The sequence below is a fragment of the Zootoca vivipara genome, chromosome 7, assembly GCF_963506605.1.
Source record: "Zootoca vivipara chromosome 7, rZooViv1.1, whole genome shotgun sequence".
NCBI classification, from domain to species: domain Eukaryota; kingdom Metazoa; phylum Chordata; class Lepidosauria; order Squamata; family Lacertidae; genus Zootoca; species Zootoca vivipara.
In genome coordinates, this window is record NC_083282.1 from 4177420 (window position 1) to 4196022 (window position 18603).

Genomic DNA, 18603 nt, shown 5'->3' on the forward strand with positions numbered 1-18603 from the left:
TGGTTGGAAGCATTGCAGCGAATTGAATGTACTTGACAAGGGCGACAGGGGCTGTCTGTAGCTCTGTGAGGGCAATGCAAGAAGGTGACATGAGGAATTAACCTGTCCTCGGAACATCCACCAAAGTGACAGTAGAGCAGGAAACAGGGAGTAAATAACACACACACACACACACACCTGTCCAGAGTCCTTCTTTGCATGACATTGTAAAATTAAGAGGTGCTCTTAGTTTTGTTGATAAGGGTTACCACTTTTTAAAAAAACTTTTTTTAGTTACGTACATGATTTTAATGTCAGCCGACTTAAGGAAATTAATAATTTCTTGGCACTAAGGGAAAGCTTCATTTGTGCGTGTTTCAGGCTGCACTGAACCAAGCACCGAGAAATGAAATTCCTTTAGTCTGCTGGTGTTATTCAGAGTAGACTCACTGAAATCAATGGACATTAGTAACAAGTCCATTAATTTCAACAGGTCTATTGTGAGAAGGAGTCAGATGAATACCACCCTGAGTTTGGGATTGGGTGTGTATATGTGTAAGTGAAAGAAGGAGAGAATGAAACCTGAATGATTAGTCCATGGAAGGTTTTGGGGGTTGTTTGGTTTGTTTGTTTGTTGCATTTTGAAGAGCTGCTGTCAGGCAATGTCTGTTTGCGCTGAAGTCAGAATTGGTGCTTTGCAACAGATCTTGCTGCCCTAAAGATTTTACACCTGTCTTCACCTTTGGAATGCAACCTGTGGCCTGCCTTACTCGCACTGGCATCTTTCCACAGAGATCTCACTGATAATATTATGGTTAAGCAGAATTGAATCTGGTATTCCTGGATACTTAAGCAAATGCAGATTTGTCCTTTAATGTATTATAAGAGTACAAATTGAAATTACTTAAAATAGTCAAAATTGCAGGCTGCTGAATCTTCCTTACAAGCTTACCCTCCAAATGGAGAGGGCAAGAGGTGCTCTAGTCTGCTGCCTGGTTTCTCATTATTTTTCCTTCCTACTGGGCAGAAGGACTCTTTCTGTTCTGCAAGGGAGCCCTTTGGTTCCTTGTCATCCCCCCATGTAATTTATTTTTGTAAGGGAGTGAATGCAGCAGTACAGGCTATCAACAAGCACACATTACTATCTCAAGCTGACTAGCCAGAGGTCAAGCTGCACATTGAAGGACTCTTAGATTATAACCTGTGTTGGAGTTGGGTATAAAACTGTAGGATAAGGAACTAGGTGGCAGTGGTCAGGTTGTTGTTGTTGTTGTTGTGCTAATGCTGCTGCTTGCCTAGCTGGGAAAGCATGAGCTCAAGCAAATGGCAATTAACACAGAGAATAACAGTGCCTCTTATGAAGTGGACTGTCATCAGTGAAAGCGTCGGCCGCAATAATTTTTTTAGTCTTTAAAGTGCCTCAAGACTTTTGCCGCAAAATTTTTAATCCCCTGTTCCCCTCCCCCCCTCTCCCTTTAAAAGTTGACTTCCAGTCAACCCTTTACTCCGGTCTTTTTGTTTTTTAATTTATGTTTCTAAAAAAAAAATCTGTTTTTTTTGTATACTTATGAAGACATGTGGAATGAATGAATGAATATGATTTTGTGTTAAATTATGATTTATATATGATTGATTTATGATTTACTATGATCTATTATGATTTATATATATTTGGGATTAAGATTGGGGCTTAATTTTTGTTTGTATTTTGTATTTACCATCATGGTTTTGTTATTGTTGTTTTGTTTAATGTTCTATTTTGTTTATATGATTATGTGTTTTTTATTTTGTATATGCATTTTAACTCTAATAAAGGTATTTTTAAAATTAAAAAAAGAAGACTTTTGCCACAAAAAGACTTAACATGGCTCCTCCTCTGAAAAACAGAATGTAGAATCATCAATGTAGTTGGGGGATGGGTGAGAACCATCAGCCAGATTGTGCATGGAAGAAACGGCAGAATTTTCTGACCCAAAATAAAACATGCAAATAAAATTACACACACACACACACTTTCTGCTCTTTTTACAAGCTTGCGCAATATGGACATTTTTATTTATTTACAGAGAACCTTAACTTAAGTTTTCTGGGTGATGTACAACATATCATAGAATGCAAGATACGGTTATTTAAAACATGTCTCTAAAGTATTACCGGTACGACAGTCAGTATAAAAGAGAGAAAACTAAAACAACACCAGCAGCATATAATTACAGTTTGAAATTTTACAGGAGTAAAATGAGCAAATCCATGTAGTTAAGAGGCACTATGTTCACTATTGCCATTATGTCCCACCCAGAGACTGGCCATGCCCCTCACACCCAGTTCATGAGCTTTCCAGGGCACCTGGGTAGCCATTATCGGAGATGGGCTCTAATCTAGAGGAGGAGAGTTGCGGTTCGTTGCAGGAAAATCAGAAAATTCATCTTAAGTTCCATTTCCATGGGACTGAAGCACAACAAACATTCTCTAATTTGATGCAAGGGCACTGGATTATATACATGAGCTTCTGGTGCGATTCAGACAGGGAATTCTGAATGGTACAAATTGGGTTGAAATAACCAGCCATATCTGCAAAATGGCGAGGTAGGTGAGGTGATCCATGGGCATGGCCTGCTTAGGGCGCCCAACTAGATTTAAGATGGATAAAAGAAAGTACGGTACTTCTTTATGCAGTGTGTAGTCAAACTATGGAACTTGCTCCTCCAGAAAGCAGTGATGGCCACCAACTTGCATAGTTTTAAAAGACAAATTTGGGGAGGAGGGGGCTATAAAGGGCCACCAACCTTGATGGCTATGCTCTCCCTCCACAGTTGGAGGCAGCAATTTTTACGAATACCAGTTACTGGAATCCATGAGAGGGGAGAGTGCTCTTGCGCACATGTTTTTCCTTGCTCGTTTCCCTCAGGCATATGGTTGGCCACTGTGAGAACAAGATGCTGGACCAGACAGGCCATTGGCCTGATCCGGAAGGGCTCTCCTTCTGTTCTTCTTTTCATATCTACCACAAGGGAAAGAAGGTGATACAAATCATGGGCTGGATTGTTTTGCTCAGGTTCCCCTATCAGGGCACAGGAGACTGACCTAGTGGGTGTATTACACTTTGGAAGAGGGCATGTGAGGGAAGGACTGACCCTAGCCTGCTTGTTCCAAGTCTTGCCTGTGGTCTAGCATTAAGATTCTAGCATCTATTTAGATCAGGGGTCCCCAAACTAAGGCCCGGGGGCTGGATGCGGCCCAATCACCTTCTAAATCCGGTCCACAGACGGTCCAGGAATCAGCATGTTTTTACATGAGTAGAATGTGTCCTTTTATTTAAAATGCATCTCTGGCTATTTGTGGGGCATAGGAATTCGTTCATATTTTTCCCCAAAAATATAGTCTGGCCCCCCACAAGGTCTGAGGGACAGTGGACCGGCCCCCTGCTGAAAAAGTTTTCTGACCCCTGATTTAGATGGTTCATGTATTTGCACCAGTTTCTGTCTGCAGTGGTCTGGAGCAGTTCGATCTCCTGCTATTTTGCCTCCCTCTCTCTTGGTAGGATTCCTCTGCTTTTCTGTCCAAATCCATTACTCCTGGAACTCATCAGAAACCCGTCAGAGATGTCATGGGTTTCCCAGTCTCGTTGTTCAGTGCCTCTGTCCTCTTAAAGGCCATTGTGTTTTGCTTCTTCCGCATCCACAAAGATGAAGAAAAGACGGGTTCTCTGGTTCCACCCTGTCTCCCCAGTGTCTTGCCACTCTTAAGAGCCTGAGTTTGCCTGGCACTTGTTGTCCTTGCTAAATTGAACTGGAGAGGAGAGTCTCCCCTGGAGATGATGCTAATTCCCCTTGGCAGCATGCAGTGGGTGCCACAGGGGCTCTATGACATTTGATGGTCTCCTGAGGCAAGCCTCTGGCTGCAGGTTGGTTCTTATTTGCTGAGCGAGGCTGTGGAGAGGGGAGAGAGTCTGGACGGTATCAACCTTCATTTATTTTCCTATAGCTACTACCATTGTTAACTAAATAGCTGCTGCATGCTCAGAGTTTGCTAAGGGATCTCTCCCCCCATCAAAATTCTTTCTTGTTTGGATTCACAGATTCATCTATGGGTACTCTTTGCTGCACAGGAAAAGTATCCACAAGGATCTCGTGTGTCTCCAAAGAGCCATTTAGTTGTGTGGTGCATTGGCAAATGCACCCATCTCCTATTAGTGCACTCATACCCAATATTTCACAGAAGAATCTCAGATATGCCAGAAACCTGTCCCATTGCCAGGGCCTGTGTAGAAATCCTGTGCCTATACCAAGTCAAGAGGGATGCTCCCTCAGCCTGAAAAGTGAGATGAGTGCCACACCTCACAGTTGCCTTTGAGGTAACTTGACCGTCCAGCGGTCATTTTACCTTTACCTTATACCAAGTAGGCCAATTGGTCCATGTAGTTCAGTATTGTCTACTCTGGCAGTGGCTCTTCAGAGTATTAAACAGGAATCTTACCTTGGTGTGCCTGGAGATACCACAGATTGAATCTGGGACCTTTCACATACGAATGAACTCAAACCATTCCCCGTTTAGCATAGGAATATAAAAAGGTGCCTTAAACTTGCCCAGAGTAATTGGCACCTAGGCAGAGTCCCCCCTCCAAACAGTGACTACCTGTTCCTTCTAACTGGTGATGCCATGGGCTGAACCTGGGCTTTCTGCATGCAAAGCAGGGGCTTTACCACTATTGCCCTTTGCCAGCAGTTTTGGCTAGTGCTTGTGTTTTTATGTTTCTCTACGAACCACTGTTTGGATATTACTGATTCCGGAGTGCTCAGGAACTAAATGACTTCTGCACTTTCGACCCAAACATATCCTATCAGCTCAGACTCTTAATCTCAGGGTAATGCATTCGAGTCCCATGTTGGGCAAAAAGATCCCTGCATTGTAAGGGGTTGGACTAGATGACCCTCGTGATCCCTTCTGACTTTTAAAATTCTATGATGCTATGCACAAACAACTCTTAGATTCATCCATTGGAGCATACGTCTGCCGTTTGGAAAGAGGTGGTTGGATGGTCACAGAAGAGTTGCTTCGGAAAAAATGCATCATACCCCCACAAAAAAAACAGACTTGCCCCCTTCGACTTTACATTTATGCTAAGTGGAGCATGCCCTTTTTGTTCTTTTCTCATAAATCTGCTCCTTCTCCAGGATTTATCTACCAAGGTGTTTGCTTTCTGTGCCATTTGCTACCTTCATGCATCTCCCTGCTTGGTGTTTGATGGAGTGTGATTGTTCCCCCCACCCTCCGATTTTTACTGCCTGCCTGATCTGCAGGTGTTTAGATGTTGATAGTGTCTTTTAATTCTTGGATCTGTTTGTGGCTGGTGTTTTGCTCCTTTGAAACGCAGCCAAGGAGGCAGGCTGCTTCCCCTGTCCTTTAGTACCCGTTATGTCTTAGTTTGCTTCAGCAAAGCCAACAAAACTTGATGCCAATATCTTGGCACATTTGAAAGTGAGGCCACATTGACTGTGGTAGTCCAGATTTCTCGAATTGTTGCAAAAATGTTGCTAGATCACTAGAAAATCATATGGATTGCATCATCCAATACTAGTCCTGCTAAATGTAGAGCCACTGAAACCAACAGACGTGACTAATTTAGGTATGTTCATTTTAGTGAGTCTACTTTGAGTAAAACTTAATCGGATGCAACCTAATATGCGATGATCATTGGTAGGATGAAATAAATGGGCTTTATTTGCATCGTAGGCATAAGAACCAACATCGAAATGTCCTTCGTATTCTTTCTGTTTTCAGTAATTTTTGCTAACCATGTGAACCTGTTCCTTCAAGGGATAAAACATTTGACGTAGATGACAGTCCTGAGTCAGTTGATAGGTTTTGCTACACATACCTTCTCTGGGGGTGGTGAACATCCCTGTCATTTGCTGGTAGTGGGAGACTTTGCTATGCAAAAATCACGACATGGGGAAAACCATGAAGCTAGACAATGCCTCTACACAGCTCCATCCTTCTTTCAGACTTGTGATATATTAGTATATAACAATGTTTAGCTGGTGATATATTACGATGTTGAAAACCAGATATTGCCCAGCTCTACTTGCTAGTTCTTAATAATTTGAAATGTTTTCCTGCCCTTACATTTTTCATTATCTCTTTCTCTTTAATTTTATTGTGTTGCATACTCCCTCCAACATTTTGAGTCCCCAAACTGGGATGTGTGTCTTCCCGGTTGTGACTCGTGCAAGTTCATGGAGCCCAAAAAGACACACTTTCTTCATAGTGATCAAAAATATGCATTTTGGGGATGTCCCATTTTTAGGGGGGGACAACACACACTTGCAGGGTATGGTGTTGGGGCGGGGATCCCCAAGGAAGCTGGCGCCTGCGTGGGGGAGCCTGGGTCCGTCCCCTCAGAATTTTGCGCCCGGGGTCACAGCCCCCCTGGCCTCCGCACAGTACACCACTGAAGGAGCTTTAAAACACAGTCCATGCCTGGAAATAGCAGAGTGTGGACAAACTCAAAGGAGGGCTATTACCTAGATCAGGGATGAGGAACCTGTGACCCTCCAAATATTGTTGGACTGCAACTCTTATCATGTCTTATTGTTGGCCTTCCTGGCTGGCGCTGATGGGAGTTAAGACGCCAACAAAATGTGAAGTGTTCCCATACCATATTATCCCTTAGCTAGATGGGGTCTCTGTGATGTTTGGCATGACAAATGAGTGCTGCTTGTAATCTTCGCAGAAGCTTCTGGCTGCCCACTGTGCTGGATGAAGCTTTTCGTCTGATCCGGAAAGGTTCTCATGAACTTCCATGGCCTTATCAAGCAGACTATAGAGTAGCTCATGCTTTCCCTCATCCAGGTAGCATTTCCTTGGTGCAGAGTAACTCTACCCTCCTTTGGAAATCTGTACAGAAGCTTGTAATTAGGGGGAAGCAGAGCAGCCTTGCCAGAGGAGAGATGCTCTTTGGAAGGACCAGAGGAGTGACAGGGCTGGCTCCTTATCAGCCGGACTTGCTAACCTGTCGCTCCTCAAAATTTCCAGCCCTGCTTGTTGCATCTAATCAACCTGACAGGCAGCAAAGGCATTTACACTCTCTGGCTCTCCTTTCGGGCTGCATAGAGCTCTGCCTCTGCGGGAAGCGGTGAGACATGACACGTGCCAGCTCTTGTCCACATCACCCTTCCATTCTACCTCCCCTGTCATCTCTGTTAACTCTGTAGTGGACCGGGAATCGCTGTGGGTTGTGCTTCATTTCTCCTCCCCCTCCAAATCCAAGTCATGACGGTGCAAACAGGAGTTGGCAGAAGCCAAAGGCTGTTGCACTGCTTTGTTGTTTTTTAACTCTTTGGTTACACAACTCTTTGGGTTGTTTTTTTAACTCTTTGGTTAACTCTTTTGCACCCATTTTACTACTGCTTTCTTTTAAGAGGTGTTTAAAACTTTACCCTTCGGTTCAAGCAATTACAACCAACTCCTAATTCTGTTCTGTTCTTTATTATGTCATTGTTTCCGGCTATCAGTTGATGTATCTTTATTATGAAGATTGTTGTCAGTTTCATCCCATTTCAGAATGCATGGCTATGTTCAGATAAGGGCAATATCTTGCAAACAAGTCATTAAGATCTGATTTTTCTGTGTACTTGTTTGGTACATGAGGGTTCTCACCCCACCCCACCCCATTTTTTCACGCACTCATATGCACTGCTATTTTGCTGCTTGCCTTCCACACCACTGGACAGAGCTTGGCAGAAAATAACCTGGGTGTGAATGAATGAATGAATGAATAATTTATTACGGTCAGAGATCAGCTTATAAAAACACATTTCGGGGAACAATCCCGGAGGACAAAACATACATATAAAACATTGAACAACAGTAAAATTAATGTTTATACATGCAATAAGCATACGTTAGATACTTAAAAACTTTGAGATAAGCTGCTGCCGAGAACTGACCCTGGGTCGCTTGCGGAACCAGGTTTAGGGATTTTCTAACAAACTAGTTTGGATCAGGGGAAGGTGTATGCCTGCAGATCTGAACACAGAATCTGGCGACCATCCGGGTCAAATTTTTGCTTTTCCAGGAGGTCAGTAGCCTCAACAGCATGGAATCAATGGTCTCACTACGTGCCTCTTCACAGAAGGGACATCTAAAAAACAGGTGCTCTGGGCTTCCTGTTTCCCCCAATGAACAGGTGCAGAGTCTTTGAGCATATGGGACTTTTTTGTAGGATCCTTCCAGGGCTGGCAAGGGCAGAGCTGAGCTTCTGGCGAGTGTAAAAACCCTTCTTGCATTTTTGGATAGGAGAAAGAAGAGGTAAGCTGCCAGAGCGGCTATATATCTCTCAGTTTCTCCAATTTTATAGTCGGGGCATCTTGAGCAGCCCTGTTGTCTCTTGGTGTCTATGATTCTTGTCTCACCGTGGCTTTTGCTTGACCCAATCCCAGTCTTGGAGAGCGAAACCCAGTTTCTGGAGGGAGTTCAGGACTGCTGTCAGCCAGCCTGACTGGAACTGGTCGCAGAGGATCAATGGGGCTATTCCTCGAGGGAGCAGATTCAATGCCAGCCATTTGTAGATTGATGTTAGGCAGATTAAAGCCTCCACTCTCATCATCCCTGATTCTAGTCTAACCCATGCGTTTGATACGCATCTGGGGACTTGTAGGAGAGCTCTAAGAAATTTGGATTGAACGTGCTCCAGGGGGAGGAAGGTAGAGGAAGGCGGACCCAGAAAGGCTCCATAAAGGAGCTGTGCCAGCGTTTTGGCCTTGTATAGGTTGAGGGCTGCGCAGACAAAAAAGCCCCCTGGGCTCTAAAAAAAATGAGGATGCAGTTTGCGGTTTTTTCTGCAGAGCTCCCAATAGAATTTATGTGAAGTTTGTTGGTTCGTGTGGCCTGTACCACCACTCCTAGATATTTATAATTTGTGACTTGTTCTAATTTGTGGCCTTGAAGTTCCCAGCTTCTAAGCTTAGGTTTCCCCCCAAAGGTTAGTATCTTGGTTTTTTGATAGTTGATTTTGAGACATTCAGTTTCACAGTATACAGCGAGCTTTCTTAGTGCCCTTTTGAGTCCAATAGGGGTTCTAGATAGAATTACCACACCGTCGGCATATAACAGGACCGAAATGTGCCAGTTTGCGAGCTTCGGTAGGTGTTAGTTAGTTAGTTAGTCAGTTAGTGTGGCTACTAGGTTATTTAAATAAAAATTAAATAGTAGGGGGGCCAAAAAGCACCATTGCCTGACTCCCTTGAAGGTTTTAATGGGGTCTGTTAGGTGTCCTAGGCGGCTACAAACCTGGGTGTGTTTTTTTGTTCCTCCCCTTAGCTATTCTTCTTCCTCCATGCCAGTTAGCTTAGCAGGCATAGCCAACTCCCAAGAGACTGTGATCTACTCCCAGTATTAACAAACTGCAGTGATCTACCCATTGTCATTGGAGGGAGGAGGAGTGTGCGTGGGGTGGGTGGATTGCGCAGAATTATTGAGCTTTTCTTAGAAGGGAAGTGCCCAGAGTTGTTGAGCTTCTTGGGGGAGGATTACACAGTTTTTTAGTTTTTTCCACATAACTTTTTGTACACGATAAGGATCCCGTGATCTACCAGGATCAGCCGTGGATCTACCGGTAGATCATGATCTACTGGTTGGACATCCCTGGTTTACAGACTCAAAGTCCAGTTTGTTAATTCTTTAAAAAAAATTTTTTTAATAGTTCTGATTGACCACTCAGAGCATTAAGCAGCTTCAAACGTTTATTTTTATTACTACAGGTCAAATGTTTAACATTTGTCTCAAAATGCATTTTTTGAGAGAAAATAGATTTATAAATGTGTATATGTAATGTATTAAACATGCATTTAAATACGTTATTTTGAAAGCAAATTTATATGAGGATTTTTTTTTTAGAAACACAGTTTTATGTGGACAGACTTACACATGTGAAAATTAAAAAATCCTTCCAGTAGCACCTTAGAGACCAACTAAGTTTGTTATTGGTATGAGCTTTTGTGTGCATGCACACTATCTGAAGAAGTGAGCATGCACATGAAAAAGGTAAAGGTAAAGGGACCCCTGACCATTAGGTCCAGTCATGACCGACTCTGGGGTTGCAGCGCTCATCTCGCTCTATTGGCCGAGGGAGCTGGCGTACAGCTTCCAGGTCATGTGGCCAGCATGACTAAGCTGCTTCTGGTGAACCAGAGCAGCACACGGAAACGCCATTTTACCTTTCCGCCGGAGCGGTACCTATTTATCTACTTGCACTTTGATGTGCTTTCAAACTGCTAGGTTGGCAGGAGCTGGGACTGAGCAATGGGAGCTCACCCCGTTGCGGGGATTCGAACCGCCCACCTTGTAATCTGCAAGCCCTAGGCTCTGTGGTTTAACCCACAGCGCCACCACAGGAAACCTCATACCAATAACAAACCGAGTTGGTCTCTAAGGTGCTACTGGAAGGATTTTTTTTTATTTTGTTTCGACTATGGCAGACCAACACGGCTACCTACCTGTAACTAGAAACATGTGAAAATGCCATAGATCAGAAATAGAATCATAATTCCATCCCTAGTACCATTTATGGTTCTCACCATAAGAAGAACCTCCTGGATCAGGCCAGTGGCCCACCTAGTCCAGAATCCTGTTCCCACTGTGGCCACACAGTTGCCTGCAGGAAACCCACAACCATAAGAGCCAAGGTCCCTTTGTGCCCTCCAATAAATTTTTTTGATGGGGCCTGGCTCCCCCAAAGTTGATGGGAATTCCCATTCAAATGGTTTGCATGTGATTGATTATATGGGGCATTGCTCATCTGACCTCCCTCCCAATATTTTAGTCAAGTTGGTGCCCCTGCCCACAAGTAGGATCTGAGCACAAGAGCACAAGAGCATTCTTCCCTCCTGTGTTTTCCAGCAACAAGGTCATATTGCTTCCAACCATGGAGGCAGAGTATGGCCATCCCTGGCTAGTAGCCATTGATAGCTTTGTCCTCTATGAATGCCTCTAATCCTCTTATGGAGCCATCCAAGCTGGTGGCCATCCCTGCCTCCTGAGGGAGGGAGTACCATAAGCTTAATTATGTGCTGTGTTTGTCCTGAATGTTCCATCATTCAGCTTAGCTTCACTGGAGTTCCATAAGTTCTAGAGTTACGAGACAGGGAGAAAAACTTATCTACATCCACTTTCCCCATGCCAGGCATAATTTTATAAACTTCACCATGCCACCTCTTACTTGTCTTTTGTTGTTGTTTAGTCGTTTAGTCGTGTTCGACTCTTCATGACCTCATGGACCAGAGCATGCCAGGCACTACTCCTGTCTTCCACTGCCTCCCGCAGTTTGGTCAGACTCATGTTCGTAGCTTCGAGAACACTGTCCAACCATCTCATCCTCTGTCATCCCCTTCTCATTGTGCCCTCCATCTTTCCCAACATCAGGGTCTTTTCCAGGGAGTCTTCTCTTCTCATGAGGTGGCCATAGTACTGGAGCCTCAGCTTCAGGATCTGTCCTTCCAGTGAGCACTCAGGGCTGATTTCCTTCAGAATGGATAGGTTTGATCTTCTTGCAGTCCATAAGTCCAGCACCATAATTCAAAAGCATCAATTCTTTGGTGATTAGCCTTCTTTATGGTCCAGCTCTCACTTCCATACATTACTACTGGGAAAACCATAGCTTTAACTATATGGACCTTTGTCGGCAAGGTGATGTCTCTGCTTTTTAAGATGCTGTCTAGGTTTGTCATTGCTTTTCTCCCAAGAAGCAGGCATCTTTTTAACTAAAAAGTCCACGAAAGTCTAAACTAAAAAGTCCTAAATTAACCAAATCTGTTAATTAATAAATTCTACCACGTTCCCAGATTTCCATAATATTTCCATTTTAGCTGAAATTTCTCGTGCTTTGTATATTTTTATAATATCTGTCTTTACCATTAAGATATTCCTGGTGAATTCTAGATTTTGTTCAGCTGCTGCATTCTACAAACATTCCAGTAAAAGCACTAAAGTGTTCGTATCTGCTTCTGTTCTTGCAATAACATCCAGGATAACTACCTTATTTCAGTTTTACCTGCATGCTTTAATTAATTCCAGTGTGATTATTGCTTTTCATTACATATATTACTCTGTCCACAGAATGGAGCTCAAGGATATATACCTACTTATAAAAAAAAGGCTGTAAAAACCCTTAACTGTGAAGGCCTATAAGTCTTTTAGACATGCCATCTAAAATACATAGCCATTACTTGCTTAATAAACTGCATTACTAACATGGTAGAGCAAAATCTTTTCATAGCCAAGGAACAAGATGGATTTTAGAAAGAAAAAGTACTTGGGACCAGATTTATGGTTTAAGCCACCTATTTTCTCATTATGTGCAACAACAGTAAGAGAGCAGCTTTATTTGTAGACCTTAAAGCTGCTTTGATGTGAATTGAGACAGACCCTGTGCTAAACCAGTGGTACTGTCTAGGGAGGACTTTTGGGTCAACATCCAGAACCCAATGCAGCAGAATGAATGAGCAGGAGGGGACCCCCCCCCCAATGTAGCAGACCCCAGTAAGGCTATAATGCAGAGCTTTCCAAACTGTGTGTCGTGACACGTTAGTGCAGGGGTGTCAAACTCAAATTCATCGGGGGCCGCATCAGCAGTTTGGTCACCCTCAAAGGGCCGGTTGTGTCTGTAGGACTATGTGTCCACTCTTTATTATCATAAATTATTGTCACTGCATTCAATTATTACTGTTTTTTGTAATAATGTAAGCTCATTCCCGCCCCCACGCGGATCACATTCCTGCGTTGTGGCGCGTGTGTGGGAGGGGATGTAAACGAGGGAAATTTGAACAAAAGGTGGGGATTGACGGCTTCGGGGGGGGGGGCTCAACTAAACCTTCGGCAGGAAGGAGAAAGCCACTGCTGGGATTAAAAACCTGCAGATGGAAAGAGGGCTTCCCTCTCCCGCCCTGCGCACACCCAAACCCCGCTAGGCAGGATGCCACACACTGCAACCCACCCCATGCTTTGGAGAGGGGCAGGAACATGCGGTGCAGCGCCAACTCCCTGCTTTGCTTTTGCATCCTCCCTCCTCAGCGCCTGAGTCCCTTCCCTTCGCGCTGAGGGAGGGCAGCGGATTTCCCGAGGAAGAAGGCGGCGGCAGCCCCAGCGGACGTACATCTTCGCCTCAGAGCTGCTCTTCCCCCCCACCCGCGCTGTTGTCGTCTTCGCCGCCTCCTCTCCCTACCGGGACTGCAGGCAGAGGAGGCTTGAAAACCTCCCCCCCCAAAGAAAATTCCCCTCCCACCTACTCAAACCGCGAGGCGACTCCATCTGGAGCCCTACATCACGAGGGGCTGAGAGGAGGTGGCGGCAGAGCGGGAAGAGCAGGAACCCGTGCCGTCGCCGCCGCCTCCCTCCCGGCCGCCCCCCAGGGAGCAGCTCCGCCGGAACTGAGAAGCCAAAGGGCGGCTTGGGGGTGGGGGGCAGAGCAAAAGCCAGGCACCCTCCCGAGTGTCTATGAGGAGAAAACGGGGGAAGAGGGAAGAGAAACCCGGCTCCATCAAGAGAGCGGCTGTTGCGCTTCGCCTACTTCCCCCTCAGGCTCACTCCACGTCCCTTTCGCCCGCACGCTCGCCCACCTCCCGGATGCAGCCGAGGAGAGGAAGGGAAGCGGCGGGTGGCGGCTCCCCAGTGCCGCCTCACTCGCTCTCGGAGACAACAGCAAAGCCCGCCAAAAAAAAATCCAGCGCTGCTCCGTCCCGGCACCAATTTTGCCGGCGGCGCCTGTAGGGCTTTCCTACCTCCTCGGCGGGCTTCCTCCTCCTCCTCCTGCATCTCACTTCCCCGTCTGGCCGCTGTGCCACCGCCTCCCTCAGCCTCATTCGAAATTGAAATTCCCTGGCCAAGGCTGTCAGCGCAGCTCCAGCGCCCCGGCCTCCGCCTGCAGCCCCGCCCCCGGTTTTGACCCTCGGCCAATCGCAGGCTCCAGAACTACTGTCAGTGGCTAATGTCGGCGGCGGCTACGCGGGCCACATGACGATGTCTGGCGGGCCGGATTAGGCCCCCGGGCCTTGTGTTTGACACCCGTGCGTTAGTGTGTTGGCTGCAGTGTGTAGATGTGTTGCATGAACACTCCCCGCGCTTCCCCTGGGGCTGGAAAGGGGTTAGTTTAACCTCTGGTTTGACAGTAAAACTGAATTACTGTTTTGTGAAATGATGCATGTCTAAAAAGTGTGTCACCAACACGAAAAGTTTGGAAAGCTCATGCTATAATGTCTGGAGGCTAAAATTACTTAACTACACTCCTGGGTTAAACTATCACACACACACACACCCATATGGAGGTTTGGTCAGATTTGAAGTAGAACAGGCCACCCTCAGAATAGATAGTGATTTGGAAGACTCCATCAGCATGCAGAGGTATTTGAGCTCACAGTCATTCATTTATTCATTCATTCATAGACAATTTGAAAAATGCCCTAGAGTGGTCCAGCAAGGAACCGTGAGCTTCTAGGACAGGCATCCCCAAACTGCGGCCCTCCAGATGTTTTGGACTACAATTCCCATCTTCCCCAACCACTAATCCTGTTAGCTAGGAATCCTGTTAGCTAGGGATCAGCCCTCCAGATGTTTTGGCCTACAACTCCCATGATCTCTAGCTAACAGGATTAGTGGTCGGGGAAGATGGGAATTGTAGCCCAAAACATCTGGAGGGCCGAAGTCTGGGGATGTCTGTTCTAGGAGCTGCAGATTGTTGAGGGGAGTGAGGCACAAGAGTAGAGTTGGGCAGGGGAGGAATATGGAGAGAAGAGAGTGAATTGAACTGGTTAAGCCTGAAACAGCTTAAAGTAAATATCTTGGAGGTAGGGAATAGGGTTTTAGATGCCATGCATCTAAAACGTTTGCTTGTACTATGTGTAGAGATTTCAGGAAACGATGCCTTATGAGGAACGGCTTAGGGAGCTGGGTATGTTTAGCCTGGAGAAGAGAAGGTTAAGGGGTGATATGATAGCCATGTTCAATATATAAAAGGATGTCATATAGAGGAGGGAGAAAGGTTGTTTTCTGCTGCTCCAGAGAAGTGGACATGGAGCAATGGATTCAAACTACAAGAAAGAAGATTCCACCTAAACGTTAGGAAGAACTTCCTGACAGTAAGAGCCGTTCGGCAGTGGAATTTGCTACCAAGGAGTGTGGTGGAGTCTCCTTCTTTGGAGGTCCTTAAGCAGAGGCTTGACAGGCATATGTCAAGAATGCTTTGATGGTGTTTCCTGCTTGGCAGGGGGTTGGACTGGATGGCCCTTGTGGTCTCTTCCAACTCTATGATTCTATGATTCACCGCTCCCCAGAAACCCACCCCAATGAAAAGCAACTAAGCACTTTGGTTTGGGGCTGGCAGCCAGCTCTGACTCTCAACTTTTCAGTAGCTTATTATAGCACAGGTGTTTGGGGAAGGCTTCAGGACAGGTGGCAAAGAAAGGAGAGGTTTCTTTCTCCCTTTCCTGAAATATCCCCTATCAGCAAGCCCTGAACAGCTCACAGGAACGCTCTTGTTAGCTGCGAGGGAACGCTGTGGCATTTTGTTCCTGGTCCCACCACTTTTCACATGCTAACATTGGCATGAGGCTGTTAGCTAAGACTTTGTGCTTTGACGGCCAGATGACAACCCCCATTCTGCTTGCTGTGCATGCTTTTTAATTTATGTCAATAATACCATTAACAAGCTTCAAAGTCCAAGTTTCTTCCCTGCCATCTGCTCTGAATTATAAGCTATCAGTATTACAGTATGGAGATGGCACTTACCTTGCTAGCACCATTAAGCCTTAATGACTTTTGAGAAAGTCTGGAGATCTCTGCCAGAGACTGGAGCACAACTAATGATGAACTAAAGTAAAATCAAAATGGTCATCTTTGGGAAGGGACCCAAAAGATCAAAATGATCTCTGGATGGTTAGAGCACGTACTTCCAACTTGGTATGTAATTTAACAAATAAACTCTCTTAGAAAGGGATATTTTAGCTCCTAAAAGCTCCTAAAACCTGGAAGCCAGCACAAGCCATTTTAAATTTCACTTGTGGCAAAGCAGGAAATTTCATAGCACTGTGAACTTTGCATTAAAAATCTTTACAGGGAACGTTGTTGTGCCGTTAATGTATGGGGCGGAACTGTGGGGGTTGAATGGTCTAAGTGTCCTTGAAATAATTCAAAATCAGTTCTTGAGAGCAATTTTGTCTCTTCCCCATGGTGCTGAAGTAAATCGTGCTTGTTTCAAAGCCCATTAAAGTCCATATCATATGCGGCATGGATTTTCAAGAAAGATGCCAGCTGTTAATAAAAGACATTCTATCTCAAGAATTCATAAATCTGGAGTGCAGAATAACTGTATGCAGATCAGAACAGTACCGGTATTTGGGGAGAAGTTGGAGAAAGGGAGTAGGTTGTAGCCCTCCTTTCCACGAATCTCTCCATCTCCCTCCTGCCAGATTGCAAAGCCACTTTCTAAATGAATAATATTTTGGTGTCACACCACCACAGAGATGGTAGGGATATAACCTGTACTCTCAAGATACAGAGCTTGGTCTAAGATTGGTCATAATAATAACCTTTAGTGAAGTGGGAAACAGTTGGCTTCAACAACATTGTGAACAAACCTTGGTGATGTGACTTATACTTGAGGGCACCCGTAGATTTCATTGAGACTGGAGTAAGAGGTTGTGGACTAGCGTCTTCCTTTGGTTTGAAATGAGGAGTTTGAAATGAACGCGAAATGGACAAACATCAACAGTGTTGAATATACCACCATTCTGGTGTCGTTCTTTCCATCATTTGGCAATGGAATTGGGTGAGCATTTAGTCTTATAACATGCCTCCTTTTCATTGAGGAAGCTCCTTAAAGGTTGAGAGTTTAGTACAGTGAGCACTTTCTAAGCCAAAAACTGGAGATCTGACCAAGGTGGTAAGTGCTGTGGGAAATCAGAAAGGTAACATGAGAAGACCGAACACAGTGAAACTGGCATGGAAACCCAGAGCTCCACATCCAGAGTTTCAGCTTGGGCCATTCCAGAGCTTTTTTTCAGCCGGAACTCATCGGAACTCAGTTCCGACACCTCTCAGATGGGTGCCATTCTAAAAGAACTCATTCATGGTGAGTTCTGGCACCTCTTTTTCTAGAAAAATAGCACTGGGGCCAATCTATCAAATCTGAGATCCTCAAGAAGTATTCTTCTCTAATGTGATATAGCTGTGACTGCATCTATGTGTTCCACTTCAGCCTCCTGCTTTTAAAGTCTAGCTACTGGTTTTTCTGTGCCAAGCAGAGCCAGGAGGGTATGATTTGAAATGAAGAAACTCTGAGCCAGGAGGAAGGCAACAAAATCCCTCCCTGCCAACTACTGGTAGTTTCCCCCAAAGACTCCAATCTTCTCTCTTCCAGCCTCCTTTCCTCAGTGTGGGCTGGAGGAAAAACAGCAGGAAGAGGGGAGTTGTGGGGGGAAAACACCAGGGGAGGGGATGGTTAAGCACCCTCCTTCTGCTCCAAGTGTCTGTGTTAAAACACTTCAACTTCCAGATTAGAACATACCGGTTTTTAAAGGATTAGGTTGAATCAGAAGACTGAAAAGCTGACAGTTCCTTAAGATGAGAGGCCATCCCATTATGAATCAACAGTGCCCAGATTTAAGAGCCTCTTGTGGGGAACAGGGCTGAAGCATCTGGGTGGAGGGAACACACTATGGCTATGCCAACGTTTCTCCTTTTACTGATCCAGTGGATTCAATATGTGGGCTTATGATCTTGGTTCTCTGAGAGGATCTTAAAGGCTGTCACAGCTGCTGCAGTGCAGGCGGGATCAGTCCATTTCTGGTTGGGAGGTCAGCCATTTCTAAGGGTGCTGTATTTTGCTTGTTTTGAGGGATCTCTACTAGGTGTTCTAAATATCAGAGGCCTTTGGTGGCTTCAATAGTTCTTGTAACTAACCCTGAGATTGCTTTGTAATGGAGGGCGGGTTCAAAACACTTCTGAATAAACAAATGAACAGGAAATGAAACAGAGCAGATTTGTTCCAAATGTTTCTCTAACACAGTACCATCAAATGACTTCCTCACTCTGTCTGCAGTCACTTCACTGTATGCCCGCACTGCATGCTAGTAAGACTGAAACAATGGACTGGTAGGTGGTCACTTAGTCTTTTAAACTAGGGCAGTCTTGGCTTGCTGGAGCTCACAACCAGCCTTTCCATTGCTATTTTAGATTATAGCAGGTGGTAGATGCTCACCCTTGGCTCACCATGGCTTTTGTACTCATAGAAGTTTCATGTCCCCTTCATTTGCTGCATTTGCAGCAGGCTTGTGTATACAGGATGCTAAGCAGGGAGCAAAATAGGCAGTAGAACTGTGACTAGGAGCTGTCCTTACAACTTTCAGTGTTGCAGATAATGTACCTGCTCGCAGGGCCGGTGCTAGGTTTTTTTGCGCCCTAGGCGAGATCACCTTCTGGCGCCCCCCCCCCAATTAAATAAATAAATAAATAAAAATAGAAAAAAATAAAAATAGAAAAAAATAGAAAAGTAGAAAAATAAAATAAAAAATTAAAAAACATCTGAGAGGCGTGGTGAGGTGGCCCGAGGCTCACACTCCCCGCGCGCCTCCGGAG

The 18603-nt window shown here is 45.1% G+C and overlaps 1 protein-coding gene across 1 annotated transcript in view; it reads left to right on the plus strand.

Annotated features, from left to right (window-relative positions):
• Positions 1-18603, plus strand: part of ASTN1 (astrotactin 1) — a gene marked incomplete at its 5' end in the record, with an annotated part of 207979 nt that overhangs the window by 16653 nt on the left and 172723 nt on the right. The window lies entirely within an intron of this gene.